Source organism: Rhinoderma darwinii, chromosome 9 (genome assembly GCF_050947455.1).
Source record: "Rhinoderma darwinii isolate aRhiDar2 chromosome 9, aRhiDar2.hap1, whole genome shotgun sequence".
In the NCBI taxonomy this organism is placed as follows: domain Eukaryota; kingdom Metazoa; phylum Chordata; class Amphibia; order Anura; family Rhinodermatidae; genus Rhinoderma; species Rhinoderma darwinii.
The window spans coordinates 51655840-51665041 of record NC_134695.1 but is presented as its reverse complement, the minus strand read 5'-3'; positions in this window follow the sequence as shown (position 1 = coordinate 51665041).

The following is a 9202-nucleotide window of genomic DNA, read 5'->3' as shown; positions in this document are numbered from 1 at the left end:
GGACACCCTGCTACCACCCGCATCCTGCTGTTCACATTCCGGAGAGTCATATTAGCTCTTTGCCTGCATCAATGACGTGGAGGAAACACTGTGGTCACCAGTAAATCTTGTTCCATGACTAAAGACGGCCGTACACTGCTCAATTTGCCTCATATCCAATCAGTGATCTGATATTTTTACTATCTGGTTGGTAAAAGACCCATTCATTCCAAGACATCTGCGACAAAGCTACAATCGTAACATAATGCTATACTCGGACCCTCCGTAATTCTACAGAACTGAACTTAGATCCCCGTAGTGTTTTATGGTAATGCATCTGTAACTAAAGTGTGCCCATCTGAAAGAAGTCTTAGTCAGTAACAACTAAGAACATTTTTTAACAAATTTCCATTAGTCTAAACCGATCACTTTAGTAATGCACACATGACAATAATTATTAACAGGTTGAGTAAAATAGTGCACGTGGCATGACAAAATTGGCACAACTGCCACCTCATGAATAAAGTATATGCATGGAAATATTTTGCACCAAAAATTGGCTTATGTCCGTAATTAATCATCTTTTAGCCCAAAAATTAATAAAACTGTCATAGCCATTGCAAAATGAGTGATTTCTTAATTTGAAGCACGTGACTTGTGCCATTTTTATTGCCGATTACACCATTTGCCTGGCACATTTCTTTTGATCAATGGACTGATTGTGCTAAAAGGAGTTTTCAGGCAATACACATTGATTTTCTATCCTTGGGGTAGGCCATCAATGTGTGATCAGTGGGAGCTAAGGCGATTTCCAGAACACACGCAATCAGCAGAAAAAGGGCCCCTTTAATGTTGGGGCTGGGCTGCAGTGCCAGGCATAGCCTCATGTTTGTTCTGCGTATTGCGGGGGTCCCCGTGAGTCAGGCTTCCACTAATCACACTTTGATAGCCCATCCTAAGAATAGGCCATCAATGTGTATTGCCGGAAAACCCCTTTAACTGCACTCCAGGTTTAGCTGGAGTTGTCCTTTAATATTTATCATCATGATCTTGTATCTCAGGTCCATTTAATATGTCACCTTCTAAAAAGCCTTGATGTAGAGAGGGAGAGCTGAGCTTGTACACAACTTGGCATGTTCTGCTGAATCATCTCGTCCTTCACATCTAAAACCTAAGGGTGAGAAACATCCATGACTTGTACCATTGACAACAACCTTCACAATAAATCTCCTGCTCCTCTTCCCAGAGTGTGCCCACCTCAGATACACTGGTCTGTAGAAGACACAAAGCTGACAACATGCGGTCACAAAGACCCTCAAACATTGCTGGGTCCTGGAAGACAATGGAAGAGATCAGAAGATGCCGTTTACCTCATAGGTCTGCGCTTTGTAAATAGTCATCTCCTTACTTTATCCTTCAGCTCTACAGGGCGCTCATCCTCTACAAAAAGAAATGAGTACAATGAATTGGATATCTATTCGCTGCACCGTGACCAGTGGAAATAATATTTGGACTAGAGATACACAGTGACTTCTGTGGCAGAGTTGCCCAACACTTCTCATTCTCTGGGTTTTCCCAGAATCATAAATTATCACCTATACACAGGATTGGTGATAATTTTCTGATAGCTGGGGGCCGCACTGATTGTGAAAACAGGGGTATTGAACCCCCAAATCCTCCTTTCTGCACCCCCCCCCCCTGCAGTGAGGAGGTGCTTAAATGCGCGGCATTCCAGCATGCGCTCACTGCTCAATTCATGGTCTATGAGAATGATGGAAACAGCCGAGCGCTGTAGTGGGCTGTTTTCATCATTCGTATAGACTTTAACCGGTTCCCGACCGCTGGCTGTATATTTACGGCCACCGGTCAGGGTCCTTAAAACACGCGCCATAGACTATTTACGGTGCGGGTTTTAGCTTGCTGCCCGAGTGATCGGGCAGCTGAATATCAGGTTTCCAGCTGTCAGTGACTGCCGGGGACCCTGAGGAGAAGATAGAAGCAGCTTTCGCTGCTTCTATCTTCTCTGTTCTTTTCTACACAGCGCTCAATTAACGCTGTGTATATGAAAAGAGGCAGCGGCAACGCCACTGTCTCTATTGGTCCCGGTGATCATGTGACTGGTCACATGATCACCGACTGCCATTAGTGACAGACTGCTGTGGGGTCTTACTATTATTTTCTAACTTTAAGCCTAAAAATTCTAAAAAAGCAAAAAAGGAGTGTGTATAAAAATGATTAAAACAAAGAAACCTGCATTGTCTACGGAAAAAACAACACAAAAATCACGTCGCTAGCCCAACAAATAAAAAAGTTATAACCGTTTAACTAACGAGTGCTAAAAAGGGCTAAACGGTGTCTGGTCCTGAAGGCTCAAAATAGCCCGGTCCTGAACTGGTTAAATAAAGCGGCAGCGTGCATGCTCGACCAGCGCTCCATGTCATGTCCTCTAGACTGCGGTCGAGCAGTGAGGCGGAACAGGGGTTCAGGACCCATGTTCTCACAATCGGTGGGGATCCCAGAGATCAGAAAATGATCACTTATCCCCTGTATAGGTGATAATTTATGATTCTGGGAAAACCCCTTTAAAGGGCTTATCTGGTTCAGAAAAGTCATTTTGAAATACCCTATTAGAGAATTCTGGGCTAATGGAGGAGGTCCCTTTTTTAGGACCCCAGTCTATTAGCCGGAGTGTTTCTCGCTCTGGAGAACCCGACACATACATTCATTACACGGACAGCGCATTGATTATTTTTTTTTTCTTTAAACTCATTTTAAAATAAAAACAAGACAAATGTAATATAAAAACATTACTATCTCACAAGCATCACATGAAAGATACAAATAGGCAGCCAAGTACAATGCAATAGAAAATGTCACATATGTTTTAGGAATAAGACGCAGGTGCATCGTATCTAGACAAAAAAAAGCATGTTCTAGCCATATTCTGGGGCCAGTGAACGGACTCCAATGTGAACAGTGTAATGATTCATTTCCCCTTTGGTGGCGCTGTAGGTGAATTGAACACTTGCCCCAACAGATTACCAGCAGCAGGGCACCCTGTGATCAGCATATTGTCGGGGGACCATTTTAAACTAAAAGGGATTGTCCACTTTTTTGTTATATGTGGTGCTTTTTTTTTTTCTTTTTGCATTTCCCCTTAATAAAAATGAATAAAAAGTCCAAAATTAGTTGTGTATTTAAGAGGTTAAAATTGCATCCCCTATTCCACTCGCCTGTGTTGAGCCCTGATGGAGAGTCTCGAGTATGTATCATGTCCCACCTCTGATGATATCGATGTTTTAAATATTTTTACCTTTCTGTGTACGTTTTCCACAATTTACATCATATCTGTTGCTCTCACGTCGTTCCTCTAGGCGACTCTCGTCTTGTTCATTGCATTTCGTTTCTTTTTTATTTTTCTTGTCTGATTTGACTTTCTTGGCGCTCTTCATATTTACTGTGACACTTCTTCTTACCTGCACGACAACAAATCTGTTTCTAAGTAACAGAGGAAAAAGAAAAGCAGTTCTTACTGCCACCTGCTGTCCATAATGAAGACTGCACATTTACAAAAATCTTTACTTCTCCTTGTACTAGTTTTGAGAAATCTCCCCCCAATATATAAAAATACGGAAGTGTAAAAGAGTTTACTTAAGGCTACATTCAGATGACCTTGTGCAACATCGGACGTGAAAAACTCTCCGAGGTGCACCCGTGCAGGACGCGTTAGCACGGATCCCTCAGAGACTAGTCTATGGAGGGATGCGTTAAAACGCAAGAAAATAGGACATCCTATTTTTTCACAGACCCATTACACACTCAACAAACAACGACCGTGTGAACGGCCCTATTGAAATAAATGTGTCCGTGTGACGGCCGTTGTTTTAACGTCCGTCACACGGACGAGTTACAAGCTCGTCTTAATGAGCCCTAAGTCTGACATGGTTCTGAGTATTCGATTAGTGACCACTAACTACTTTGTTGCCATATTCATACTATTCAACTATTCAGAAGGGACATCAGGGAGAGTCTCTAAGGGAACTTAAAAAGCAGCACTAAATTTTTGGCCTCATGCTGCAACCCCGGATGGTCCAGATGGATGGAGTAGTGGATGGTTGGTGAATTTCCACCATGTCCCAACAAGGCTGTGAAATCAGCAAGGAGGTGGCGGAGTCATGTTTTGGGCTGGAATCATGGGGAGAGAGCTGGTAGGCCCCTTCAGGGTCCCTGACGGTGTGAAAATGACCTCTGCAAAGTACGTAGAGTTTATGACTGACCACTTTCTTCCGTGGTACAAAAAGAAGAACCGTGCCTTCCGTAGCAAAATTATCTTCATGCATGACAATGCACCATCTCATGCTGCAAAGAATACTTCTGTGTTATTGGCTGCTATGGGCATAAAAGAAGAGAAACTCATGGTGTGACCTTAACCCTATTGAGAACCTTTGGAGCATCCTCAAGCAAAATATCTATGAGGGTGGGAGGCAGTTCACATCAAAACAGAAGCTCTGGGAGGCTATTCTGACATCCTGCAAAGATATTCAAGCAGAAACTGTCCAAATACTCACAAATTCAATGGATGCAAGAATTGTGAAGGTGATATCAGAGAAGGGGTCCTATGTTAACATGTAACTTGGCCTGTTACGTTTTTTTTTTTTATTGAAAGAGCTTTTGATTTCTGTAAATATGATCACCTGATGCTGCAAATGCAACAAATGACCATTTTAGTTCTCTTTACAACCTGTAAAATGTTTTGATCTCTGTTGTGCATAATAATTTGAAACAGTGCATTTTGAGTTTTTTACTTCTAAAAAAAAAATCTGTTATCATTAGGAGATTTGTTCAATAAAATTTGCATTATACTCCAATGGTTGATGGCTTGAAGATTATACTGACTGTCATTTGCATCGACTATTTAGGAAAATCAGCGAAAAATAACATTTGCATAATAATTTGGAATGCGGTGTATAATAGCACAGTGTAGTATTAGTTGCCTTTCTTTGACATACCTGGTCTTTTTTTTTTTTTTTTTTAACTCTCCCAGTTCACGTTCCCATCCCAGTAGTTGTACAAAGTGCTGCACCCCGCTGGTGACCTCTTCTAGCGCCATCACATTGAGCCCATCTGAATTTCCCAGAAAGGTCCCACAGGATCTCGATTGATAAGAACTCGTGGTGTAGAGCTACTAACTGAATACACCAGACTGGCAAAAGGTTCCACCTACAAAATCATATATTTCCACTTTTATCATCACATCATTTTTAGTTACAAAGTTACATTCTGATTTCTTAAAGGGCTATGTAAACCTTTGAAAGGTATTTTTTTTTCCTAATAAAAAGGTTAATCAGTGTGATTGGTGCAACTTTATAAATAGTTTTTATTAAAAATTATTTTAACTTTTTGAGATACAGCTGCTTTATATTCTCTATAAAGAGCAGCTGTATCCTGCGCTAAATCCTGTTCATCACTTTGATGTGATAGATTACAGGTGGATCCTGTGTGTCAGAGACACACAGGACCCGCTGACACTGAACCCGTCAGTGCCGTGGGACTGACGGATTCAGGTCATAACGAACGATACAGCTGCTCTGTATAGAGAATACAAAGCAGCTATATCTCAAAAAGTAAAAAAAAGGTTTATATAGCTTTTTAATTTAGGTTTACTAACCTCCTCAGGAGGACACCACTTCTTGTCCTAACCTTTTTACTTCATCTATGGGATTTCCACATTCTTCAAAATTCTCTACCAACTTATCCATATTAGAAAAATATTCATTGTCACAAAATATTCTTCAAGCCCGATGAAATTGATCCTTACGAATTCCTCTAAGTGTTTGTAGAGAATGAAAACTCTCCCTTCTCAATAGATTATTTGTATCTGTAGGTTTAGAGAACAATGTGGTAGACAACTGTCTATTCTCGTTCATTCCCATTTCAACATCCAAATAGTGTATAACTTTTTCATTCACCTCAAGTGTAAATTTGATCACGGCGGCCATTCAAATACTGAACAAAGGCATTTAGCTGTCCCTTCCTGCCACGCCACAATAGAAAGACATCGTCCATATACTGAAGCCATAGTTTCACGTCATTTTTATATTGACATCCTACCATCTATTGATCCTCAAATGAGGACATAAAAATATTTGCAGAACTTGGATCTGCAGAGTACCCCATCGAAAGCCCCTGCAGCTCCAAGTAAAAATAAAACCGTAATATGGTATGTTAGTATAAAAACTTTTAATATCTAAAGTACATAGTAAAGTAACCTATCAATTTTTTTTTTTCTTTTTTAAAATCACTTGTATCCCATTAAACAATTGTGAAATTATATTTTTGGCAAAAATTAATCTATATATACTGCCAAAGGTTGCAAGATTGAATTGACCCCAGAAATGATCGGGCGACCAGGGGGATTCTGGGGGTCCTTATGCACCTTTGGCAGTCGATACAGTATCTTCAAATCTTTTATGGCTTGCTTATCTTGGCAAGACCAAATATTGTTAGTTATTTTTTTACAATTATCCCATTTTTCCATTACCTCACTGATAATTTTCTGAAAAGATTTAACCCGATAGTGACTGCCAATACACCTTTTCACGGCGCTGCATCAGAATAAATAAACAGAGCAGGGAGCCATTAAATCTCTTGCGGGCATCCCTGCTCTAACGGGTGAGATCGATATCAGTTTTGATCTCACCCTTTTAACCCCTCAGATGCGGCGCTCAATAGCGAGCGCCGCAAAGGAGTGGTTTTGGAGAGAGTGTTATCGCAGAGTGCCGGTGTCTTCTATGACAGCCGGGGGTCTAATAAAGGCCCCTAGGTCTGCCTGTAGTGTATGCCTGCTAGGTCATGCCAGAGGCATGGCCTAGTAGATGCCTGTCCGTTTTACACGGACAGGCACTAATACACTGCAATAAAGAAGTATTGTTTTATAAAAGCGATCGGAGGATCGCATAGTGAAGTCCCCTAGTGGGACTAGTAAAAATAAAAGTTTAATAAAGTTAATTTTAAAAAAAATAAAGTGAAAAAAAATGAAAAACCACTTTTCCCCCTTACAAAATGCTTTATTATTAACAAAACAAAAAAAAAGTTACACATATTTGGTATCGCCGTGTCCATAATGACCCAGAATATAAAGATATTACATTATTTAACCGGTACGGTGAACACCATAAAAAAAAACAATACAAAGATTGCTGTTTTCTGTGAATCTTGCCTTAAAATTTTTTTTTATAAAAAGTGATCAAAAAGTCGCATCTACTCCAAAATGGTACCAATAAAAACTACAAGTCGTCCCGCAAAGAAAAAGCCCTCAAGCAACTGCATCGACGGAAAAATAAAAAAAGTTATGGCTCTTCAACTATGGAGACATAAAAACAAATAATTTTAAAAAAAAAGTGTTTTTACTGTGTTAAAGTAGTAAAACATACAGAATATATATTAATTTGGTATCGTTGCAATTGTAACAACCCGTTGAGTAAAGTTAGTGTTATTTATACGACACAGTAAACAGCGTAAATTTAAGATGCAAAAAAGTGCGGCGAAATTGTTGGTTTTTTTCTATTCCCCCGAAAAAATTGAATAAACGTTAATCAACAAACTATGTAACCCAAAATGGTGCTGTTAAAAAACAAGACCCTATACCGCTACGTCGACACAAAAATAAAAAATAAAGTTATAGCTCTTTGAATGAGATGATGGAAAAACGTAAAAAATAGCTTGGTTATTAATCCTAAAATAGGCTGGTCATTAAAATAGGCTGGTCATATTACTTACAACATCTGGACGGTGCCTTGTAGATGAGGGTCACCGCTCTGGTTAGATCCAGTCATTCCTCACTACGGAGTGGGCAGTGGCCTCAGGGCAGGTCTGCCAGTCGGGCCCAGGCACTACTTCTAAACTGGGACTCTGTTAGCAGTTTAATGAGGGGCAGTGTACATTTGGGGTTACAGGCAAGTTTAAACACGCCTGCTCCCACTGCAGCAGTTCCTCACATGGATCCTCCTAGTGTCTTAGAAAAAGGAAGCGCCAGGGAAGGAGTGAAGCCTTCACTAATCAAGGGGGAGACTCCGGTGAGGCTGGAAAGGATGGTGCGATTTCTAAATACTTATCCGATAGGGGGGAGGCCAAGTGGTTGTTGGATGGTTTTAGGGTGAGGTCCTGTTCTCTACCACAAATTTGAAGTCTGCATATCAGTATTCAGGGTTGGTCCCAGAGTTTGGCCAAAGAGGTATCTTTAAGACGTATTGCAGGGCTTTTCTCATCCCTTCCCATTAAAGACCTGGTCGAGTCCCCTTTGGGTGTGGTTCCCAAAAAGGAGGCGAAGTAGTTTCGGCTGATTCACCACCTCTTATCCTAAGGTCCAAAGGGTGCATCGGTTAATGATGGACCAGACCCTGACCTTTGTTTGGTGGTGTATACATCAATTGACGCCGTGGTTAGTTCTTTTGGAAAAGGTGCTTTGATGGCTAAACCGGATATCGGGGCAGCTTTTCAGATGCTCCTGGTGCACCCAGATAGTCAGTGATTGTTGGATTGCTTCTTTAGTTGTGGTTTTATGTGAATAAGTGCTTGTCCATAGGGTGTTCTATCTCTTCCGCATATTCCGAGGCCTTCAGTAACTTTTTGGAACAGGTGGTCAAGGAAATCGCTCGGGTGGAATCACTTATTCACTACTTGGATGACTTCTTGTGTGTTGGCCTGGGTGGTTCTCCAGGGTGCACAGTTTTGCTGAATACTGTGCAGAGGGAGGTGATGGATTTTGGAGTTCCCCGTGCATAGGGCCGGCATCAGCATAAGGCCGACCCGGGCAAGTGCCAGGGCCCCCTGCGCTGGAGAGGCCCATTTAGGGGTGGGATCGGGCAGGATATCTCCGGTGCTCCCGAACCAGTTGTTAAAATTGCAGCTGGTAAGCGGGACTGGGGAGAACCTGTCCCCCTGCACTCAACTGTATCAACTGTAGACTAGCGCTGGCAAGCAAGGGAACTATCAGTTCTGTGCTTCACCATTCAGCACTTTACCTGTGATGTGACATCACGTGTACGGAGCTTTGTTCTGGTGCTGTATACGTGTACTGAGCTTGGTTCTGGTGCTGTATACGTGTACTGAATGGAAATTTCTGCTGGAAAATCTGCAGCAAGACTGTTGCAGGCAAGTGAATGAGATTTAACTAATCTCATCCACATGCTGAATATTTTCCACACAGAAATCAGTTAAAATT